Source organism: Nelumbo nucifera, chromosome 1, assembly GCF_055504915.1.
Source record: "Nelumbo nucifera cultivar China Antique chromosome 1, China Antique-T2T, whole genome shotgun sequence".
Taxonomy (NCBI): domain Eukaryota; kingdom Viridiplantae; phylum Streptophyta; class Magnoliopsida; order Proteales; family Nelumbonaceae; genus Nelumbo; species Nelumbo nucifera.
Window position 1 is genome coordinate 18,992,882 of NC_142649.1, and position 25,741 is coordinate 19,018,622.

General features: G+C 39.7%; 1 long non-coding RNA gene and 1 other non-coding gene across 2 annotated transcripts; both read right to left on the reverse strand.

Moving 5' to 3' along the window:
• On the reverse strand, positions 1–25,341 carry LOC148802980 (uncharacterized). The gene is made up of 2 exons (XR_016080586.1): positions 24,773–25,341; positions 1–4,111 (listed from the first exon to the last, which is right to left on the reverse strand). It is a non-coding gene; the product is annotated as an uncharacterized LOC148802980 (long non-coding RNA).
• On the reverse strand, positions 25,323–25,396 carry TRNAI-UAU (transfer RNA isoleucine (anticodon UAU)). Its single transcript has one exon. It is a non-coding gene; the product is annotated as a tRNA-Ile (tRNA).
• Positions 25,397–25,741: the final 345 nt, after the last annotated feature.

Consider the following 25,741-nt stretch of genomic DNA (forward strand, 5'->3'; position numbering starts at 1 on the left):
GGGGGTGCTCACCATAATCCATGTAAAGGAGGTCTCCTTCCATTGGCATTTAGCAGAAGTTGCATGGTACCCTGTTGGAATTTGACAGTAGTTCTGTTCTGTGTCAGACGAAACAATCATGAAAATCCATTAATGTCGCACTATTGGCACTGGTTCAAAATCGGGCAATTCCTTTGATTCGCCTTTCAGCGGTAGCCATCCGCCAGCAGCCGACGGTCGGCTAACCTAGTAAAAGCATACCTGCCGCCTGCCGCTTCGAAATTCTCCTATTGGACTAATGCTTGAGCAATTTAGTATTCAATTGGACTAAGCTATTGTTCCTTGAACTCAAGGAGTAGCAAATCCATCTTTCAGACTCGGATTGGGTGTTGCTTTAAGGCTTTAACAAAAAGGGTAGATGTAGATCTAATTCAATGGAGGATATCATCAGCCACATCTAAGCTATTGAATTAAGAAGGAATTAGGATCCAAATGCACAGAAAATTGCCATGGCCTCTGCATTTTTTGTTACAGCCACAACTAACATTATACATTCATTGTACATTGCCTAAATTTAATTCAATCTTAACTATAGATTAAAGAAATAATACACTGAAATAATAAAATATTGTAAAGGATAGACCGATAGAGGGTGATTGTTTTGTTTTCTTGAGGTCAGAAAGGCGGATCCCAACATGCAAACCTAGCATTATAAATTTATGTAGGTTTACAAGTCATTTGCCTACCATCTACTTGTAGCATAATATGATGTGCCCACTTGGTAACAGGTGCCATTTCCTCCGGATGGAGCCCGAGACTGCTGCTTGTTTAGCTGTGTATCACTTGCCACTAACCAATTACAAATGAACACGCCAGTATTCTGTATGCTGGCATGTGAGCTCCATGGGTATAGACCACTGACGTGTTTATTCACGATTGGTTACATAGCAAGTGATACACAGCCAAGCGAGGATAAACGGATCCCGAGTGCTCCAGGTGACCCTAGACCAACCAAACAAAACAAAACGAATGTGCTCTCTAACTGGTTCCCAAGCCTAGTTTGTTTTAATTTGCCAAATTGCTCTTCTGTCTGAACTAAGCTCAAATTTGGGTTGATTTGTCCAGCTATAACAATTGTTCTCATTTTATAACAAGTTTAGGGTTGAGACCTAGGTAGCCTAATAGGTCCAATATTTAAAATAAACGAGAGGACATTTTAAAAGCTGGATGAAGCCAAACTCGAGCCTGGCAAAAGTTGGTAAAAACCCCAATCCAAACCGAGTTGGGAAAAGCTTGGAGCGCTCAATACCCATATTATTTATATGTTAGCCAATGGGGTTTTGAAGGAAAGAGTGTCGGGAGTTAAGCAGGAATGGCATGGGTTTTGGGAGCAGATGGGATTGAAATTTGAAACGATCAATGCTTGTTTATCCTATCTCGCTAATTTTAAATTGCTGTTAAGCATGCGATACATGTGGTTGACGGTTTGCCACATCTTTGGTGCTGTCAAAGAGAAAGAACAAGCCCAAGATGAACGAACCAATTGATGACTTGGGGGGGGTGGTAGTCCACTTGAGGGCTCACTTTTAACCGTCCGATTTGTATCACAAGGGGGAGCAACCATGTTATGTGAGATTCCTCCTCAATAATAAAGCCCATTTGTTCTCTCTCCCCCAACTTGGTCCTGACATCGTCTGCTTTATTTATATTATATATATTACTGTTGTTCTGTAAAGACTAAAAGATATGCTCCCTTTATCCATGGCGTGAGTAGTTTTATTTGATTGGAGCTGGGGAAGAGCCATGTGCCTCAAAGCCTAGCCTAGGCAGGCGTCTGGTCAACTGTCTTAATCAATGAAATGATCAACCTTCAACCATGGTTATACAACATTCGAGCAGCTCCAGCTCTAACGTACTATATGTCTCGCCCAGTCGTCTCCTGGTTGGTTGCGTCAGCCGAGGGAGTATTAAGGGGGGATTGACTGTTCTGCACGGCTGGGGCTCCAGCCTCCGACAAACGAGCCCCAGTCAGTCCACCTCCACCATCACCACCACCACCACCACCGGTGGCTGTGCGTTGTCGAATGTCAATTGGTGGCCCTTTCACATGCCCTTGCGCCTTCACTTCCAGACAGGTTGGCCGTTGGCGAGTCGGGTCGTCTATTGTTGTCACTCAAAATCCAAGCAACCAAGGACGCGCCTTGGCTCCCACCCACCAACAATCTACATCATCTCCACTGTAGTAGTCTCTGCTCTCTAGCTCTATTGTATTCATTGGCAACTGGAAACCGGCTGTTGCAATTCAGGCAGTTCATGAACTGGCTTGTACTGATCCAACGTATTGGGGCCGCCACTTACTCGAGATGAGAAAAGAAATCATCAATTCAAAATGTGTAGGTGTGAAAATACAGTCTGTAAATATTAGGCAATTCATGAACTGCTAATTTTGTTGCTCTCTTCTGCAAACCATGATAAAAAAAATGTTGGGGATATCTTCTAATCAGTTTTACATCTTAATTGAGAAAACCAAGCCTGACTTCATGATCATCATAATTGGAATTCAGAGTGCAGACCCAAAGCAGCCCCTATTAATAATGATGGCTCAAAATACAGAGTCAGACCTTGTGTGATAATACAAGTTCAGCTTGGGACCTTTGATACGGACCATTGATGGCAGCCCTAGGTCCAACATATCAGAAGGGTGACCAAGGAAACATGATGTGGCAGAGGGTCCGATTCGCTAATTGACCAGGACCAGGGCCAACTCAATTCCAGCAGTAACCTGGGTCATGGTCAACTCAGGCAACACGATATACGGTATACCACATTGCTAATGACACCCTTGTAACAGAACATAAGAAACCGTGAATGAAATTTTTGAAAGATTAGAGAGAAGAGATATTGCTCCCTCCAGGGCTCCACTTAGAGGAATCCTTGTTGATTCCTGTAAGCAGGAATCAATAGTATATTCTTTACTCCCAAACATCTTTTCCATGCTAAATGTATTTTTATCCAACATAATAAAATCTCCAAGGAAAAATGACGTTGGTAGAAATAATAACTGTTAACTCAATAACCACCCCAATAGCCTTGAATGTAATCAAGGTAATAACCCAAGGCAAATAACCACACTCTTTCTATATATAGTTGTGCAGATGCTACAAATAATCCAAAGAAAATTTTCCTTTGAAACCCTAAGGCTCAGTTTGGAAACAGTGCAAATACATACAAAATAATACAAAATATAAGGTTTTGCACTCTACAAATTTGTATTTGTACTCTTTTCAAACTGAGCCTAAAAATCAATCTTCCATAACTCAGTTTTAGGGAGAAAACCCAATCCTAGAGGAACTAACCACCATCCCTAAGCTGTCCAGCATATTGGAACCTAGAGACAGGAATCTTTTTTTTTTTTTTTTGATAAATAGACAGGAATCTTATTGATCAAGATTGAATGGTTGATGGTTCGGTGGGTGCGGGTTTTAAGGGCGTTTGAAGATATACACCTACAGAAGCTTTTCTCAACAGTTGGAGTTCTTTAACTTTTGATACAGCATCACAAAATGTTGAAGAGCCAATGAGAGATTTTTAAAAATCAATAGTAGGCTCATGCGGACAAATGATCAATTCTTGAAACCAAATAAGTCTAAGAGATCACACTAAGGTGGGCTACAAGGAACTATACTGTGTTTACTGAACATCCTTGAAACAGAAAATCCTTATTCTTGAACAAATTATTCTTAGGAGTTTATATTTAACTTTCTTTTCCTTCATTTTGTACTTCTCTCCACAAATATCTACTGAACAACAAAGGAAATATAATGGTTGACAAAATAAAATGAAATTTGACTTCAATCATCAAGCGATAACCTTCCAGCCATCACAAAGTCAATCATGGATGAGTGAAGACATATTAAGCTTTCTATTATAAAAAACAAATGAATATTGGTTGTCAGCATGATATTATTGATATTTTTAATCATGTCAGTGGTTGCATATGAGAGCAAGATTCACTCGTACCTCTAGCTCATGAAGCTTTGTGTCCAGTTTTAACTGATTCTCTAGTTTACTTTGTCTAATACGGCCTTCCATTACCATGAGGAGCTGACGGGCTCTAATATGGATCTGAATTCTGCTCCATGAATGAAGATAACTCCAAAGTGGTCAATGCTTGTTTTCTAACAGTATGGCCTTAGGTTAGGACTTGTAATCTTGTTAACCCTTGCAAAAATTGTAAAGCTTTCCTTGCATGCAACAAAGTCAAAAGAAGTGTTTGTACAAAAGATGTTTAACCAATACTATTTACAAGTTTAACATAATAATAATCAAACAGTAAGATGGTAACAAAGTGAGAACCAGATGTATACTAAGAATGTCTTCACTAAACACTCAATTTGATGATTGAAACAAAAATGAAAGGCACTGATCAAGATTGGAATTATTAAATTCATGCCCCAAACCAGGAGGTGAAAGAATATTGGATACAGTTAACTGAGGACGCAATTGTGTTTTCTTTGTTTTGCATTTTATATCATTTTTCACAGGGAAATATTAATATGGTGTATAAGACCATAGTATCAACTTCTAAATTCTTGAAACAAATGCCATTTCAAATTAAGAGTTAAGTGGGAAAGAGCTGGGGTTACCAACTAAGCATATTTTTACTTCTGCACTAATCACATAGTGACAAGCTAATTCTCCCCTTCCACTTTTTCATAGCTTCTCTTATAGTCCTGCTTGAGTAGAAGAAAGGATGAGATAGATTCAAGTCTGAGAAGTGTGAGACATGGATTCAAGTCTAAGAAGCCACTTTGTGGAAGAAAAAAAAAATGTCAAAGGTTAGGTCCATATACCAGTCCACCCTTCCCAAGACCCTAGTTGGGACCAACATTAGGTAATGGCCTTTTTAAAGGATGAGATGCCTCAAGAGGGAGGGGAGGGGGAGGGGAAGGAAGAAAGCTGCCCAGAAAAGAAAATAATAAGGCTCTGGAGAACCAGATACAAGTGAAAACAGCAGCCATGCAACTACTTTTGAATTCCTTATCCTCTTTACTGATACATGTTTACAACTTTACATATGTAAAAAAAAAAAAAAAAAAAAGTCTTGTTGCTACTAACCAAAAGAAAAAATAAAAAAAAAGAAATGAAAGAAAAAGAGAGAATAGGTAACCCTAATATTCATACCTCATACATTATACTTACATGTATGGATATACCATGTATGCCTGAAATGCAGTTTAAATTCGAGTTGCTGCTATATCCTCAACTGGTGAACAAAGTAAGCCAGACAGATAACAATATAACATATGATGTTTCTAGATTAAAAACATGTTGCATGAACTAATAGAGGAATGACATAACCATCCTAGCAGAAGCCAATTAAATACTACCAGGGAATGGATCACGTTGTTGACTTTACGGGCTAAGGGAGTCTTAAAAAAATCTGAGTGATAACTAAAGTCTACTGTCCACCAGAAAATATTAAAAAAAAATCATAACCTTTAAGTCTTGTGTTGGGAGAATTCATACATCATTTTCTCCAATCTGATCGGACATACTAGAGCTTTGGGCATGTTTGACTTCCTTAAAAATCCACCATTAAGGGTAAATCATAAGCACACCTACATATACTTGTCCCTCTATAATGAGCCCTATAAAAGGGCTAACAAGAAAGCAAGTAAAAAGATAGAAAGCTGATGTGTAGTGAAATAGAAGTTACACCTTGAGATCTAACCATATCAATGGAATAAGCCCAAACATTAGAAAATGAGAAACGAGATTGAGAAGTAAAAGACAGAAAACTTGGATTAAAGAAGTGATGCATAAAGTCAGGCTACTATTAGTAGATATCTAACTATTAAGTTTATGCTTACAAAATTATTATAGTAGATATCCAACTAATTGCATGATTAAAGTGTAGTCAAGTGATAATTTATCAAAGAGGTAGACTCTTCAATAAATTAAAGATTTTAAGAAGAGCAATTGTTTCAGTCTAGCTAGATTCCCCTTCATCTCTGGGTCCTGAAACAGCAAATAAAACTCTTCCTTCCTCATCCCTAAAGGCTAAAGTGATTCTAATACCAGGACCTGTGTTAGCAAGGGAAAAACAACAAAACTGAAATTTTAGTCCCCTGTGATGTAAGGGGATCAAATCCACCTCTAAAGATTAAGTCAATAAAAAGATCTCACAACCCAGTTCTAGTTTGTCAGGATGCCCTCAGATGCATCTCCTTAACAGAATTGAATTTACTTTTATTCATAAATTGTCAATAACATGCAACACTGTAGGATCTTTTTCCTTTTTACCATGGAATTACATATTACATGGTGAAAAGTTGAACAAGTGTTTGGCATACCCCCCCCCCTCCAAGTGCACATCATAAACATGCGAAATGAAATAGTACTAGATTCTCATCTTCTATTTTAAAGTTTGCCATGAACATCATTTACTTCAGATAGTTTCCAAAAAGAATCCTTGAACTTGGGACCAGAACCCCACCCCAACCCTCTCCCATATAAACCTTTTGGGGAAAGCCAAACTTAGAAAGGAAAGAAATCAATGCCTTGAAGAAATATTTGTAAAAATAAATACTCCTTAAGTAACAAAATGAAATGACTATAAATTCTCATTAATGTTTTAAAACGTGGAGGCGTGACGTAAGGCGTTCCACTACCTAGAGGCGTGAGGCGTAAGCCTCCTGAACACAAGGAGGCATAAGCCTCCTTAAGAGGAGGGGGTTTAGGAGGAGGATGAAGAAGAAGGGGAGATCTCATTTTTTCTTTATTTTTAATAAAAATCTTTTATATTAAGAATAAAGATGCATAACATTAGTTGAAAGGGGCAGGGCAATAACCACTTTCTTTCCCTTTATCTTTTCTTCCCTTCCCTTTCCTTTCCTTTTCTTTCCTTTTCTCTTTTTTTCCTCTTTATTTTTCTTTCCATTCCCTTTCTTTTCCTTTCCTTTCCTTTTTTTATTCTTTTTTCTTTTTTTTCTGTCCTTTTATATTAGATGTGCATGAAGCGCATGAGGCGTACGCCTCTAGCATGCCTCATTAAAAAAGCGCCTACACCTCTAGCACGCCTCATGAAAGAAGCGCAAGAGGCGTAGGTGTATGCCTCTTGCACCTGAGGAGTACGCCTCAGAGGTGTCAACACCTCAGGGCGTTTTGGGAGTGCCTCGCCGCGCCTTCAGGCATAGGCCTCCCACGCCTTTTAAAACACTGATTAGGATGGTAGAAGAAAAACATTGTAAAGCTTCTAAACCTGGACTAATATTAAACCACCAAATTTGGTGGTTCACATTCAAAAATACACAAACCTAATGCCTCTTGGAAAAACATTTCCAATCATTTCAATATCTAAAATAAGAAGTTTCGGGCCAAGCTAATGCCTCACTGAATAAGGTAGAGGTGATATGGTTCAGGGAATAAGTGACCACCCTAGTGGTTCAAGTTTTCAACCATCGCCTCAGTTCAGGGTGAAGTAAAACTTCGATGGAAGCTCCTTGGGTAGTCCAGGTCAGTTTGGGGTGTTTTCATAAATGAGGAAGGAAAAGTCTTGGCCCTTTACTCGGGCCTGATTGGGATAGGAGGCTCCTTAAGGGCAGAATTCATGGCCTTGGTCCAAGGCCTGAGATTGGTGAAACAATGGGGAATGCAACACTTAGAAGTGGAAGGAGACTCCGAGCTGGTAATAGGGTGGATGCAATCTGGAAACTTGGGAGTATGGTCACTTAGACAGCCTCTAAGAGAGATTATTAGCTTAGCAAGGGAGATTGGGGTGCATTTTAAATGGGTAAGAAGGTCAGCAAATGGAATGGCTGACACTTTAGCTAAGCAAGGAGTTACTACAGAGGCTTTGTTTTGGGCTTGTTTGTAAGGTTCTTGTTCTGATGTTCCACCCATCTTGTGGGTGGTATAATTGTAATTGTAATTTTATTTAAAATTATCACTGAAAGCTACCATTCCCTATTAAAAAAAAGGATTTACAATTAGATTACATTAGATTGCAGCGTTAATTTATGAACTAGAAGGGAAAAATAACAAAGTATATTGTAGTTCACATATTAAACACAGGATAAAGTTTAAAAGCATTAGACTATAAAGGTAAAAGGACTTCTTGTATAGTGCACATACTTTGCTAAATTATTAGTGGGCTTTGTTTTTGGTTTTTTTTTTTTTTTTTTTTTTTTTGCTGACAAGACCATGTACATCCCCTCATGTACAACCCTCCCTTGATTAATGATATCAGTTATCTTTTCAAAAAAAAACAAAAAAAAAGGAAAAGGTATACAATTATAGCCACAAGCAATTGGACTTCAAAAAAAAAATCCCAAGAGTCAATTATATGGTAAAAAAATCATGAAAAGAGGAATTTTCAAATAGATAACCATGAGCCAATGCTGCCAATCATAACGATTACTTTCCTTAGGACTGCTTTCTGTGTAGAGGACTTGTCAAATACTAGCACATTCCCTTCAACCTAAACCTGTGAAAGGAAAGGGAAAGCACCTCCATAGAATTTTCTCTCTTATTAAGCCTTCCAAGTTCCAACCAGAAAAAGGCCTCAAGAACATAACGTGGAAAACACCATCTAAGTCCAAAAGTCTCCAAGAGCAAGAAGTTTGTCCAAGAAAAGGCGCTGAATTTGCAATGCAGAAAACAGATGAATCCCATTTTCCTTGAAACATACAGAACAAAAAGGCTGATCTTCTCTGAGGCATTTACCTAAGGAGGATGTCCAAACCACAAAGGCAATCTTTGACAGTGATGGAGGAATCCAAATCTGCTTATGGGAAATTAACCACCTGCCATTGGGGCCCGCATATATCAAAAAAATAAATGGACATTAAAGCCCCTGTAGGATTCCACAACCAAGTCTTGGCCATTCTGAAGGAAATACAAAAAAGCAAGAAGTCTGAATATTAAAAGGCTGATTGTCTAAGGTAATTCGAAGTTGATATTGGGATGACTACAAAGCAGGGAGGCTTAGATGAGGAGTTATAGTAATGAGATAAAAAATTTAGGTGGTTGACTAAGGATATGGAAATGAAATTTTAATGGATCAAGACTGCCAATAATTTGGCTGATACTCTTGCTAAACATGGGGTAGGAAGACAGCAATTATTTTGGGCACAGTTGTAAGAAAAATGGGAGAGAGAAGAACTTTTATTGACTACAAACCAATTGTAACTGAATATATTTTCTTTCATTAATAAATTTTAAGGTTAACAATAAAAAAAAAATCCACAACCAAGTCCTTGCATCCACAAGATTTCATACAGAGGGACCAGGAAGTAACTAATGTAATGAGGTAGGAGATTCTATTTTCCCAAATGATAAGGTTACATGAGAACCTTGGATTCCAGGTAAAACTTTGACACTTTTCTTCATACCAATTGTGGATAAGGGTACCTTTTTCAACAATAGAGACAAAGAAATAACATCATTGGAGGTTTGTCATCCAACCATCATACCAGAAAAAGCTCTGTGAATACAATCTTATGTAATTTTATACTCCATACCCATTTTAAGGATTAATTTATTCATTAGGTAAAAAATATTTACATCCATTTGCAGCTAAAAAAATGTCCAGAGAGAATGTCCATGTCATATCAAAACATAATCTTCTCATTAACTTAATAGAGTAGGGTAGCCAAAAAATGAATCTTTTATTTTTTATTTTGGAAAAGGCAAAGTAATATTTATTGAGAAAGAGATACACACAGGAGGCTGAGATCAGTCCCTGAAATGACTGACTGATCAAAAACAGCAAATACATGAACCATCAAGAAACAGAAAATAAAACATCTGATACATTACAATTTCTAAACTCAGCAGTCACAGACAGCCACGAAACCAGCTTGCCCACTAACTTCTGAGATAGATCCTCCGGACTAAGAGACTTGTTATTAAAAACCCTTCTGTTCCTCTCGGTCCAGATGCACCAAATAACCACAATTGGAATCAGCTTCCAGAGAACCTTCCTTTTCTTGCTCAAACCCTTAATCTGCCAACAGTTTAACAACTCTTTAACCGATCTCGGCATCACCCAGATAACCTTCACAATGTTGAGGAGATGATTCCACAAATGAGCAGAAAACGGGCAGTGGATGTACAAATGATCAGTGGATTCAACATTGCAACCACATAAACTACAAGACAAGTCTGAAACCTAGATGCCCCTTCTCACTAGGTTTTCCTTAGAAAGGCATTTATTTAGAGCCATAGTCCAAACTAGGAAGCATGCTTTTGTCGGGCTGGTTGGATTCCATATTTGCCGAGCTGGGAAATCAGGCCCACCCCTCCTTCCTATCAAAGCAGCCAGGGATTTAACAGAAAACAGACCATCAGAATTCCACCTCCAAAACCACTTGTCCTCCAAATTATAATCCAGAGCTTGATTTTGGAGACATGACAAGAGATTCACAGATTCTTCCATCTCCCAATCAAAAAGATTCCTGCGAAAAGAGGGAGTCCAAAGAACTGAACCACTCGAAATGGTATAATACTCAGAAACTGAGACCTCTTGATCTGAAGCACACTGAAATAGGAGCGGGAAGGACTCAGCAAGAGGAACATCAGAACACCAAGGGTCCTTCCAGAATTTGGTCCTATTACCATTACCCATCCTAATTGAGACTCCCCTGGCCAAATCTGAGTAGATCTTCATTATCCCTTTCCATAGGGAGTTACCCCAAATAGGAGGAGGATCCCTAGTTCTCCAGTTTCCCCAACTCACACCATATTTACTAGCAATGAGAGATCTCCACCATGCATCAGGCTCTACAGAAAATCTCCAAATCCATTTACCAAACAGAGCAGAGTTAAAATTTTTCAGCTTCCTTATACCTAACCCCCCATCTGATTTGGGGAGGCAAACTTGCTCCCAACTCACCAAGTGCACTTTCTTCTCCTCCTCCCAGCCTCTCCAAAGGAAGTTCCTTTGAAGCTTTTCGATCTGATTTGCAACCTTCTTAGGATTATAGAAAAGAGACAAGAAGTAGGTAGGCAAATTGGAGAGAGTACTCTTAATCAGTCGCCCTCCCCCCAAAAGAAAGATATTTTGCCTTCCAAGAAGCCAGCTTCCTTTCCAATCTCTCAATAACTGGGTCCCAAATGACAGAGGAACCACCACTCACCCCTAACGGGAGGCCCAAATAATTAATTGGGAGGGATCCAATCTAACAAGCCAAAATATCAGAACATTCAGCTAAATTAGAAACTTGGCCAACTGGGATGATTTGGCTCTTGTTCCAATTTACTTTAACCCTGTAATCACTTCAAACCAAGATAGAATTCCAAGGACAAGTTCCACCAGAGCGGGAGAGGCATCCACAAAACATAGAGTATTATCTGCAAATTGAAGAATATTCACCTTCTCTCCCCCCGACACAATAGCAAAACCATCCCACTCTCACGAGCTTGCAACCTTCTTACAGAACAGAGTCAGGATCTCCATTACACATATAAAAAGAAGAGGAGATAAGGGGTCTCCCTACCTAAGGCCCCTGGAACTGTCAAAGAAACCTGCAGCCTGCCCATTTACCAGGACTGAGAACTTTGGAGAAGTGATAGACTTTAATCCAATTTCTCCATTTCTGCCCAAAATTCATCTAATGTAGCACAAGGTCCACACATCTCCAGTTAACATGGTCATAGGCCTCCTCAATGTCAAGTTTACAAATCAAACCTGGGGAACCTTCTTTTTTCCTTGAACGAATGAGCTCATTAGCAATAAGCACCGAATCCGGCATCTGCCTACCCAGAATGAAAGCACTTTGGTTGTTTGAGATGACACTACCAAGTACTCCTTTTAATCTTTCAGCAAGCACTTTAGCTGGGATTTTATAAAAACTATGCAGAAGGATAATCGGCCTGAAATCCCTTATATTGACTGCACCTTCAATCTTTGGAATAAGGGTGATGAAAGTAGAGTTCAGGCTTCTCTGCAAAGAACCCCTCTCAAAAAAGTCCTAGAAAACATTCATGATGTCCTATCTCACCACATCCCAACATTTAATGTAAAAGAGATTTGTAAGGCCATCGGGGCCAGAAGACTTCTCATCGGCCAACAACTTGATTGCTCCTTTAATTTCCTCCTCAGAGAAGGGACCCTCAATAAGGGAAGATTGCTCCTCACTCAACTGGTTAAAAGGAAGGGATCTAGGGAAAGGTATGAAAGACCAAGATTCCTTGTACAGTTTCTTATAAAAATCTGATGCCACAAACTTCAAGTCAGTCTTTGTGATACCTACCCTGCCCTCCCCCTCTAGTCTGGTAATTACAGAAGCTCTAGCTCTAGCATTTGCCATTTTGTGAAAAAAATGTGTATTCCTATCCCCCTCTTTCAGCCAAGCAACTTTAGCTCTTTGCCTCCATTTAATTTCTTCCACCACTGCCATTTATAAAACTTCAACTTGGCCTCCTGTCTTTTTAATTTGAGCTCCTCAGCTATGGGACCAAGTTCTTCAGCTGTATCCTTCTCCTTTATTAAACTCATGAGAGCCTTCTTCTCTGTGTCTGAATTCAAATTCTTTTCCATCTTCCAAATCTTTAATCTTGCTTTGATGGCCCCCAATTTCTTTGCCAAAATGAAAGAACTAGTACCCTCTACCTGCAGCTCCTCCCAAACTGACTTCAACAAAGGAACAAGATTAGCATCCTCAAACCAAGCATTCTCTAGTTTAAAGGGAACTTCCCTTTGGCTCTCGTTCTAGCACCACAAACCAGCTGAATTGGACTGTGATCTGACACTAGCCTAGGAAGAGCAATCTGCTTAATCTCCGGTAAGACATCTTTCCAATTAGATGTAACCAGAAATCTGTCCAGCCTCACTAGGGTAGGAAGATCTTGATTGTTGGTCCAAGTAAACCTGTTACCATGGAGAGGAAGGTCTTGAAGCTCAAATCTGTTGATAAATTCAGCAAACTGCACCATATCCCTTGATCTTCTCCCACCCGAACTTCTCTCATCCACCGACAATGTGACATTAAAATCCCTGCCTATAATCCACGGACAATAAAGATTACCCCTAGCCACAGCCAGTTCCTCCCAAAACTCCTCCCTCCAACTTCAGTCATTAGGGCCATACACATTAGTTACTTGACAAACATTATCATCAGCAAGCTTCAAAACAAGAGAAATTGAAAAATTCCCAATCTGAAATGAAATCAGACTACAAACAGTCAGGTCCCACATGCTCAGTAACCCCCTGCACTTCCAATAGCAGACTTTGACCTCCACCTAACCTCCCCCTCCCCCTAGATACTCCTAATCACTGCTGCCTCCACACTTTCCAATTTAGTTTCTTGTATCAGAACCACCTTTGAACCTGAAGTTTTCAGAGAATCACAAACAACCAACCTTCTTCTCCCCGACCCCAAACCCCTAACGTTCCAAGAAAGAACCTTGAACTCCATAACAAAACCACCAAGTATGACAAAAGGCATTTAAGCCTTTTTAAGCCTTTCTCCCCCCCCCCTCACTGCTACCCCTCTTTCATTAAGGCTCCAGGTCAACCGAAACAGTTCTCTACTTTGTTTAGACTTATTACCCCCTTTCTTTACTGCGGCTTTTCCCCTAGCCGAGCGCATTCTTTGCTCAACCCCTTCCAAGTACTTGATTGTCTCCTCTTCCAAACCTTCTAGTGAGATCCCCAGCCCCAATAACTTAGAAGAGACCCAAGAGGAATCAGAACCACTTACCGGTTGCTCCCCAACCAGCTTCGGCTGAGCCAATAATTCGTTACTACTTTCCTTCAGCTGCCCATCCGATGAAACTCCCCTAGCTGAATTCTAGAGATTATTCCCTTCCCCCTGTAACCCCACGTCCTCTTGTCCACCTCCATCAGCCATAGCTTGAGACTCCACAGCCACCATCACAATTGGGTCCACCTCCAACAGATCCTCTTCCTCACTCTGCACCACTAACTGATTTGGCTTTTGCTGAACCTCACCTTCCAATGTACCCATTTGGGAGGGCAAAGACTTCACAACCACTGAGCCAAGGTCCACAGCTCCCTCCCCACCGTTCTTCTCTCTACAGGAAACAAGCGCCCAACACTCCTGAGAATTCCGAATGGCCCCTACCTCCACACCCTGATGACATCCCCCAGCCGAAGAACTAAAAATAGGACTCAAAAGGGCCCCTCCATCCAATGGGGGATTAAGTTCTTTTGGAACATTAGGCCCAAGCCCAACTTCCGTATTAGAGCAAATTAAACTTGACTGGGTTGGGTGCTGTACACCTGGCCCAAGAATACCATTTGGGCTATCATGGGCCAACTGAGGCACCAAGAAGGGGGGGCTGGATCACTCCATGTTGATTCGCCGACATGCGGCCCACATTAGATTCCATCTAGATCTCAACGAGACACTCCCTGATTAAACATTTAATGGTTTCGACTCCCAAAACCTGCCCACTATCCCCCAAATTCAAATTTCGAACCTCCTTCACACCTGATTCCTGGGACTGCCCATCTGGACCCTTTGATGACACCCTAATCAGACTGTTCATAGGAGACCCCATCTCTGCATCGTCTTCTCCAACACCGGCCGCCGGAGACGAGATCCACAATCTGGACTTTTTGCTTCGCACTACTTCAGAAGAAAAGGGAAGGACACTCTCACCAGAGTCTTCCAGAACCAACGTTTTGGAATAGCTCGAAGCCCCCTTTTCTTCTATCTGAACATCACACGACCTCTCTTCACCACCTCTCCATCTTCGAACCGATGGCAACATCTCTTGCCAGATCTCAACTGTAAAAGCCACTTTCCCCACCACCACTTCCACCTTGTGCGGAATATCCTTCCCCCTACAAATTCTCATCCTAACCCACTCGTAGGTCGAAATCTCCATCGGGGAATCATCTGTTTCTATGAAGCCCCCACATGCATCCCCAATAGCCCTAATGACGCTAGGGCACCAGAGGAGAAGAGGAAGACCAAAAACCCTAATCCAGCTCGACTCCAAGTCCTCCCCAACTGCAAAAGGATCAGGGTAATAGCAACCGGCGCTCGCCCCCAACCAGTCCAGCAACAGGGGGTTCCTTCCCATCTTCCAAGGGCCTTGTCTTAACACCCATTCCGCACCTACACGCTGTTGGAGAAAATGGGGTCACTATAACTTTTGGAGGAGAAGCTCTGAGGCGCGTCTGAAGACACTGTCTTTAGAACATTATTTGCCCCCACTCAGTTTCACTGAGTTTGCTATTGGGTTACAGGAAAATCCGTTCCCAGGATACAACAGAGCCTTGGGCGAGAATCTGCAACCAGCAAAGTTGAAGAGTCTCCAAAGAAACCTTCTGTGAGACTGTAGCAGACTGGACTGAGAGAGAGAGAGAAAGTGAAGTTCGAAAATGTGTGTTTTGGAGTCTGATTCATGCTCCTTAAATAATTTGTGAAGAGGTATGAAGAAAAGGTAGGTGCTGGTTTAGAGAAGGCACCTTGAACAGTCACAATTTCAAACATTGTGACTGTTTAAAAAGTAGTTAACAGTAACTGTTAACTTTGAATTGTGCCTCTTGTTCACACCCGATCGAATCGTGACCGTTGATCTCATCAACGGTGATCAACGGTTAGCAACGCACCAAAACCAAAGCCACCCATCGCGAGCCACGCGGGTGCGCGCAAAGTGCGCCTCTAAGGCGCACACACGCGCGCACCCGCGTGCGCAGTATCGAATCCCCATACTCTCCTCTACTAATTCTAAGGAGTGTAAATCAGCTCCTAATGAAATACTGAAAACAAAACTTATAACTTTCCAATGTGGGACAAGTTCAAAACTGGGTTTTGTAAGAGAAAAACTGATTTTTCAATCAAGTGTGTAGGTGCAATTTCTCATGTAATTGACCAATCAAACCCATTGGATTTAATCTCTTGTGAGGTTAAAATCCAACAATCCCACACATTGATTGATCAATTACATAGTTCTCTCTCAATCCAAACTACTATGACACAGTTATGCATACAAAAGGTGTTTATCAACTTAAACCTCTTGTTAGTATAGTTATCTCAGAGCCTTGTCAAAGTTATTGGTGATAAGACCTTAAACCAATTACTCTCAAGACAGACCGGAGACACCTATACACACAAAAATGTCCAGTCTCTGCAAGAGTTTCAAGTTTTGCTCAACACTGTTATGGCCATGTGCTTCTTTCCTGGTTTCATGAACAATCCCGAGAGCAAACCCAAACCCTCATGAGAAGCGGCACCACTTCTATGTTCACATAGGTGAAGTTCCACTATGTGCTCCGTTATTTGACACATTTCAGAACTTCATTAAGAGTTTATCTCAACCTCTCATCATAACGGACAGCACTATTTATGTTGTGATGGAAAATTTCTCAATGTTAGCGTTAACAGTCACATTGCTGTAACTTGTTGTTACCCATTAAACCCAATACTGATGGTTTTTCAGTTCAGGTTGGGTTACCATTACAGGTGACTAAGTAAACGATTTTAATCCCATCTCTTTGGTTGTCATTCTTACTAATTCTCTAGCCAAACCCTTGGTAAGAGGATCAGCCAAGTTTTTACTTGACCTCACATAGGTTATAGTGATGACTCCATCTTGAATCAGTTGCCTAACAAATTCATGTCTCAGACTTATATGTCTGGACTTACCATTGTAGGTACCACTGTAGGCCCTTGACAGAGTTGCCTCACTATCACAGTAAATGGAAATTGGAGGCATAGGGCTAGGCCAAAGTTTTATATCCAATAATGAATTCCTAATCCATTTAGCCTCTTTTCCAGCAGCCGCTAAGGCTATGAATTCGGATTCCATGGTCGAGTGAGATGTACAAATTTGTCTTTTGGATGCGCAAGAGATTGCACCCCCACCAAGGACGAAAATCCATCCAGATGTGGACTTGTTATCTCCATTACCGGTAATCCAACTTGCATCAGTGTACCCTTCTAGTACAACTGGATAATCACAATAAAACAAGCCAAGTTCCAAGGTTCTCTTGAGATACCCAAGAACTCTCCCAATTGCCTTCCAGTGCTCTGCACCGGGGTTACTTGTAAACCGACTGAGTTTACTTACTGCAAATGCAATATCAGGTCTGGTACAAAGCATAGCATACAATTCCTATTGCACTAGCATACTCAAGTTGTGCAATTGCTCTACCAGTATTTTCTACTAGCTTTATACTAGAATCATATGGCGTGCTATATTCTTTAAACCCTAAATGCTTAAATTTCTCAAGTACTTTCTCAATATAATGTGATTGGCTTAATGCATAGCCCCTACTATGCTTTTTAACTTTTATTTCCAAGATGGTATCTACTTCTCCTAAATCTTTCATCTTGAAGACAGAGGATAAGTAGTTTTTAGTTTCCTTTATGCCAACCATATTTGTACCCACAATAAGCATATCATCAACATTAAGACATACAATTACTCCATAATTTTCAGTGAATTTTGAGTAGATGCATCTATCAGCACTATTATGTTTAAAACCAAAAGATAGGATGCAAGAATCAAATTTCTCATGCCACTGTTTAGGTGTTTGTTTTAATCCATATAGTGATTTAACCAGTTTACAGACTTTCTTCTCGTTTCCAGAAAGAACAAATCCTTCTGGTTGTTCCATATAAACCTCTTCATTTAAATCACCATTTAAGAAAGCGGTTTTAACATCCATTTGGTGAACAAATAAATGATAAATGGATGCTAATGCTATGAGTGTTCTAATAGAAGTTGTTCTAGCCACTGGTGCATAGGTGTCAAAGTAATCAATCCCTTCCTTTTGACTAAATCCTTTGGCTACCAATCTAGCCTTAAAAGTTTGTACAGTTCCATCAGTGTTGTATTTTCTTCTAAACACCCATTTACATTTTATTGGTTTTGATCCTGGAGGCAGATCTACTAGTACCCATGTGTTATTTGACATTATTGTATCCATTTCATCATTTATAGCTTCCTTCCAAAAGGCAGCATCTCTAGAGGTCATGGCCTCACTATAGATTTTTGGATCATTTTCAATGTTTAGGACAATAGGTATCTTATTTAAAATCTTCTCTTTATCAGCCTCAACCAAAAATACAATTGACTGAGTAGAGATAAAATCTGAACCTAAGTGTTTCTCTGTTCTTTGTCTTTGACTTCTTCTAAATCCTATTGTAGGTGTTACAGTTGTGTCATTTCTTCTTTCAGTCTCATTATTATCAATAGGTATTGAGATCTGAGTTTCTCTGTCTTTTCTTGTAGATTCATTTTCTGTAGATTCAGAGCACAGCTTATTTTCAAAGAATTCAACATCTCTAATTTCAATTATTATGTTGGACTCTAAGTCTAGAAGCCTATAGGCCTTGCTATGTTCTACATATCCAACAAACATACTTTTTTTAGCTCTGAATCCTAATTTGGTTCTTTTAGGATCTGGAACTCTATAATATGCTAAGCACCCCCACACTTTTAGATATGTTAAATTAGGCTTTCTTCCTGTCCATAATTCATATGGGCATTTGTTATTAACTCTAAAAACAATTCTTTTATGTAAATGGCAGGCTGTTAGGAGTGCTTCCCCCCACAGGTTTAAGGGTGCATTAGCTTTTAACAACATGCAGTTTATCATTTCTGTAAGTGTTCTATTTTTCCTTTCAGTCAGGCCATTCTGTTGAGGGGTATAGGGAGCAGAACACTGATGTATTATTCTGAATTCTTCATAGAAAGAATTAAACTCATTTTTAAAATATTCAGCACCCCTATCACTTTTAAGGATTTTAATTTTCTTTTCTAGTTGATTTTCAACTTCAATCCTATACAATTTAAACATGTCAAAGTTTCCATCCTTAGTTCTCATAAGGTAGACATAGGTGTACCTAGAAAAGTCATCTATAAATGTTATGAAGTATCTCTTACCTCCTCTAATTAATACGCCATTGAGTTCACAGATGTCAGAATGGATTAGTTCTAGAAGTTGAGAATTTCTCTCAACATTAGGGAAAGGTTTCTTAACCATTTTAGATTTTACACATATTTCACATTTTTCAGTTGGTTCATTACTGTAAGCAATTATACCAAGTTTGCTCATGTTCTTTATGGATTTAAAATTCAAGTGTGCTATCTATCATGCCATAAAGAGAAAGAATCAACAATATAAGCAGAAACTTTTCCTTCATTAATACTTAATTTAAACATACCATTACAACCATATCCTTTTCCAACAAACATCCCATTCTTGGATAGGATTAGTTTGTCGGATTCAAAGACAACTTTGAATCCCCTCTTACAAACAAGATTTACTGAGACCAAGTTCTTTCTAATGTCAAGAACATGGAGAACATTCAAGAGAGTCAGTGTCTTTCCGAAGGTGAAGTTCAACTCTACGCTGCCTCTTCCAGCAACTTTGGCACATGTTTGGTTTCCCATCTGTACCTCCTGGCCATCAGTCACTTCTTCATATGTCTTGAACAAGGACTTGTCCTTACAAACATGGACTGTGGCGCCTGAATCAAACCACCATCCAGAAGACGATTCTACCATGTTGACTTCAGTAATCATGGCAACGAGATTGTCTTCTACCATGTCTGCAGACTTGGTTCCGCCTTTCCGATGTCGGCAGACTCGGGCATAATGCCCCTTCTTTCTACAAACATAGCAGGATCCTTTCTTTTTGTTGCTCTTCTTGAAATTCCCATCCTTCTTCTTTACTTGTAATGCAGGGTTAGTCTTCTTCGATCCGTTTTCCACAAAATTGACCTTAGAGTTCAGCATACCGGTCAGGGTCTTATCCCTACTATCTCTAATTCGACTCTTCTTCAATACGAAGGTGTTGCTGAATTTGCTCCAAGGTAAGTTCTTTAGCCTTATGCAGAAGCTTCTTCCTGTAATCCTTCCAAGAGGGTGGAAGTTTGGCAATAATTGCTTCCACTTGGAAAGATTCAGGAATGATGATGTTAAGGGATCGAATTTTGTTGACTATCACCTGTAGTTCATGAACTTGCTCCAGTATGGGTTTATGGTCGTTCATGGTGAAGTCAAAGTATTCTGCAATAAGATACTTATTCGTACCTGCTTCTTGCACCTTGTATTTGAATTCCAGGGCCTTCCAAATTTCTTTTGGAGATGTAAGTTCCTTGTAGAAGTTGTAGAGTCGATCTGATAAAGCATTCAGTATGTGTCATCGGCACAGAAGTGAGTCATCTTCTCGTTTTGCTCTTTCCTTCTTTAGTTTCTCCGAGTCTTTGTCAGTGGGTTCAGGAAGTGATTGTAGAATCGGGTCCAGCAGATAGTATAGTTTCAGTGTGGTCAGAAAGAAGATCATCTTGTCTTGCCATCGGTTGAAATTTTCTCCATCGAACTGGTCTAGTCGAACAAGATCTTGGTTCATCATCTTGATCGAAGCCATGCTTGCTTCCACCTCCATTGCAGAATAACGTTCTAAAATTGTTGGAGAAAATGGGGTCACTGTAACTTTGGAGGAGAACATTATTTGCCCCCACTCAGTTTCACTGATTTTGCTATTGGGTTACAGGCAAATCCGTTCCCAGGATACAACAGAGCCTTGGGTGAGAATCTGCAACCAGCAAAGTTGAAGAGTCTCCAAAGAAACCTTCTGTGAGACTGTAGCAGACTGGACTGAGAGAGAGAGAGAACTATGTAATTGATCAATCAATGTGGGGGATTGTTGGATTTTAACCTCATAAGAGATTAAATCCAATGGGTTTGATTGGTCAATTACATGAGAAATTGCACCTACACACTTGATTGAAAAATCAGTTTTTTCTCTTACAAAACCCAGTTTTGAACTTGTCCCACATTGGAAAATTATAAGTTTTGTTTTCAGTATTTCATTAGGAGCTGATTTACACTCCTTAGAATTAATAGAGGAGAGTATGGGGATTCGATACCGCGTGTGTGCGCGCGTGTGTGCGGCGCAATGAGGCGCTTTAGAGGCGCACTTTTCTCGCACTTCACGCGCACCCGCGTGGCTCGCGATGGGTGGCTTTGGTTTTGGTGCGTTGCTGACCGTTGATCACGGTTGATGAGATCAACGGTCACGATTCTATCGGGTGTGATCAAGAGGCACAATTCAAAGTTAATAGTCACTAATTGTTAACTACTTTTTAAACAGTCACAATGTTTGAAATTGTGACTGTTCAAGGTGCCTTCTCTAAACCAGCACCTACCTTTTCTTCATACCTCTTCACAAATTATTTAAGGAGCATGAATCAGACTCCAAAACACACATTTTTGAACTTCACTTTCTCTCTCTCTCTCAGTCCAGTTTGCTACAGTCTCATTGAAGGTTTCTTTGGAGACTCTTCAACTTTGCTGGTTGCAGATTCTCACCCAAGGCTCTGTTGTATCCTGGGAACGGATTTGTCTGTAACCCAATAGCAAACTCAGTGAAACTGAGTGGGGGCAAATAACGTTCTAAAGACAGTGTCTTCAGACGCGCCTCAAAGCTTCTCCTCCAAAGTTACAGTGACCCCATTTTCTCCAACACACGCAACTGACAAATGAAGAGGAAGAGCCCATCCGCCATTTTCTTCACTTTCACCCCCCTGCCCCCCACTTCCCTCTAGAGATTGTTCCCACATCTCTACCTCCCTAGTCTCCTCCCCCCGACAAAACCTCCCCACCAGACAATTCCTCAAGAAATCCCTTCTCGCATTCACCCCCTGAGGATCCGTAACTACCACCCTCTTGCCGTCAACCCACTTCACCTCCAGAAACCCAAACACCTGCCAAGCCCCCGCAGCTGCCACTTCACTGTAAGAAAGGTTGAGCCTTGCCCTCCCTTCCTTCCCCATTCTGCGATACCAGTTGAGAGCTTCCCACCTTCGATTACCTCCACCTGGCCTCCTGAAAGACACATTCCGCTCCATCTTGACTTCAGACAAAGAAACTTCACCTTCGATTACCGCCACTTCACTATTCTTTTTTTTTTATCAGAAGAAAATATATTTCATTTTATTAGATTTGATTAAATAAGTGGGTAGTACACAACTTGATGACAGAAATGTCATTCCCTACTTTCAAACCCAAATTACATAACAGCCCAAAATAATCACTGCCTCATAACCCCTTGTTTAGCGAGGGAATCAGCTAACCCATTTGCACTCCTGACCCACTTAAATTCAGCCTCTATGTCCTTTGAAATCATTTCCACTTCCCTTATCACCTGTTTAAAAGTCCAAGGAGTATGCCTACTGAAATTTGCCCATGATATGACTACTTTTGAACCCCCTTCCACCTCATCATTCTAAAACCCAGGTGTTTTGCTAACCGGAGACCTTGCAACAGTACCAACAGTTCAGCCTTCAAAGAGTTTCCCAAATCAATTGCCCTGAAAACAGAGACAAGATCCTCGTCTCAGAATTTCTAATTATCCCTCCTATTCCTGCCATACCCAAGTTTCCAAGGGAGATCTATCATGGACCCACTAATAGGCCCATGGGCCAAAGTAATTTAAGAAATTTAGGGGAGTCATTGGGGTGGATAAGGTTTGGTTGTTGAGATTTTTGTGGATAAATATCTATTGGGTCTGTTAAAAGTCATAGGTTGAGTCTAGGATTTTGGGTCATGTTGGGATGTTATGTGGAGAGTGGTCAAATTGAGGTTGGGATAAGTGATCAAGTTGTTGCCTAATTTTAGGAGCCAAGTTTTTAGGAGTCAGTTATTATCAAGTGTCTATTTAAGTTGTAATTTTCCTCTTAATGAGCATATTATGAGAATTGCCTTTTGTTAATTGAGAGTTATCTCCTTGGAGGTGTTCGTCTCCCTCAAAGTAGATGAAGTTACGTTATGTCCCTATTTGGGTCTGTAACAAGATCCCATCAAAATTCAACTTGACTTTGTTACCTAAAAATGAAGTTTTCTTTATGAAAGGAATTCTATGGCCAAATAATAGACTAAATAAACTGAGAAACATATTAGCATTCCAAGGACCATTTTACATTCACTTGTTTCAACCTATCTTCTTTATGCTTTCTCAGGCCAATTATTGCCTTAAACCAATAGCCAAAGCACATTCCTATTTATCCCTTGTTGAATTAGTGCATACAATCTAACATGAACCTGGCACAGGTTTTCCTACTCCTGTACAATCAGAAATAACTGCAAGCCAGCATGTTAATCACACTACAATATATAGAGTCATCCTAGGGGGAGAAGTAAACATTGAAGGTTGATGACTAAAATGGATGAACCTACATCAGCCTACACCTTAAAGTGGCAAATAGGTTTTCCTGCTCCTGTACATAAAGTTGTCATTCATGTGTAATTAATCCACAATATATGCATGTCCCTTCACTAAAAGCACAAAAAATTAATCAATGGTTATGAATTATGATAAGAAACTGGAATATTGAAAAGAGATGACATAAAAATCTATAAGCTAATGGTAGTTTTATAGTTGCAACACTAAAATTATAGTTATAGGCCTGTAATTTAACTTTTGGTCCTTTGAAACAATGGAATGAGAAGACTTTATGGGGTCATAATAATGAACATGTGACCAGCTTCCCAAACAAGTTACAAGCATATCAGCAAGGAAACAAGAAGTCTACAAACAAAAATAGTTTCAATGGTTGGACCTCACAAGAAGAGATGAGCACATTGAAGCCAACTTGGCAATACTTTTTCTCTTATTCTGCCAAGCTTTACAAATTTGAGAGGAAAAACAAAATTAAAAATGCTATTGCATTTTATATGTTTGTAGGCATTACCCAATTCCTAAAGTTTTAACAACTAGTATTCAAGCACCTAGTCCTATTCAGCAACAAGGACTGACTACCTAAACAATATGACACATGTTGAACTCTTTCCTTCTGAGAAAAAGTAAGAGAATTGATTATATTAGATCTATATGGCAAAAAGTCAGTAAATAAGAGGATGTACACAAATTAATAATATTACATAGGTAAGAAGATATGCACCTCTTAATAATATTACGTGTACTACAGAATCTTGTAGTCATTTATGACCATCCTTACAAGATCAATACAGTTAATAGACTTTCCTTCTTTAATGGAACCAAAAATTACGAGACTTCACTCATCATCATAGGTCCTGACTGATATCCAGAAAAATATTAGATGCATCTTGAAATAAGCTAACAACAAAATCCTGCTTGGCACTTGCCCTATTAATTAGGCCTACCAATTTAAGTAGATCTCCTACATCCTAGCATGACAATTGTTGTCATGTTAAGAAAACCCCTCCATAGCATTCAATCCTATGCACAGGTTGTGACTGTTTAAAGAGTCATGCCACAACCTTTTCTTGCTTCATTTGCTATTGCAACTGGAGTATTTGATATCTAATCAATACAATCTCTTCAATAGTCATTGTCCCTTGGAATAAGCGAATTGGTGTTACTACAGAATGAAATGCCAAATCCCATAAAATAGAGTCCTTAGTCTAGTTCTAGCTAACTTTCCCAAATTAGTTTTGCAAAGATGAAAATAAACTCAACCTTGTGACTTTAAATTAAACAAAACAGGTATCCTTCGTTCAGTCCTAGTTAATAATTTTTTCCTAATAAACTTTGCAACATGTAAAAATAGCTCAGCTCAATATCACAACAAAGGCTTTTAATTCCAATGGAACAGAATGCCATAATAATCAAAGCAGTATTGTTTAAGACTTTAAGTTACTTATGATATTTCAGAGTCAACAAGATAATTATATTCTATTCTAAAATGTATTAGATGTGATTTTTACATTATTTTAAAATATAAGCTTTCAAACTGGAAGCTTTCATGCTGCAAATTTAAAGAAAAAAAAAGGAAAACACACATAATCTAACCAATACCCTCACCAGATTTGCCTGTACCTGTAACACAAACAACACCTATGTATATGGCGCAAATCAAAATTTCATCTTTGTTAATCCTTTTTTTTCTTTACTTCTCTTGATTTATGCTTGGGGTTTTGGTAGTAGCACCCATTTCAAACAATTGAAATAAGAAACAACCAAGGCAAGTCTCTGAAGCTCCCGCTTGTTTTTCTCATTGCTGCTGCCAATACTTCTACCTTCCGCCTTCCATCCCAATTCTAAGAGAAGAGCTTGGGCACATTTGTTGCACGGAGAAACAAAACTCAGCGGCCCAAAACAAGAACAACATGATAACAATAAGGATATCATACCAGAGAAGATATTGCACACGCCCCGAAGAGCTGTTCCGACAAGGTGGGCAATGGAGATTTCATAGACCAAAAAAAAATGCTGCAGAAGTAGCAGCGAACGAAAAAGAAATGGTCGGCGTGGATTGCCATGGCCCGCCCATCACCATCGTTATGGGGGGTTGATCTTTCTGAGGTCCAACCTCCAAACCCCAACCAGAGTGAATAGAAAAATGAGATTTTGATTCTGTTAGAAAGAATGGTCCCGGCGGGGCTCGAACCCGCGACCTTCGGCTCATAAGACCAACGCTCTAACCAACTGAGCTACGGGACCAGATATATAAGAAATTTCTGTTTATATAATTTATCAAATCTTAAAAAATGTAACACATGTACCGGGAGCTTGTAGGGTTTTTGCTTTGAATCGTCACGATCATAAAGTTGAAGGCATCACTCTCAACTGTTATTCTGATAAAATAGAAAAAGGATGAATCAGTAAAACCTCCCCTAAAGATTTTGGAACTTTTCTTGAAGTTTGGTAATTGCAATCACCTCTCTTGAACTTTCTGATATAGTTGTATATAGATCCCTTATGTAATTACTTTTGATCAAAATGTATATTTTGATTGCACTCATCAAACTTAAGGGGAGGTTTCAACAATTTACCCAAAAATACATC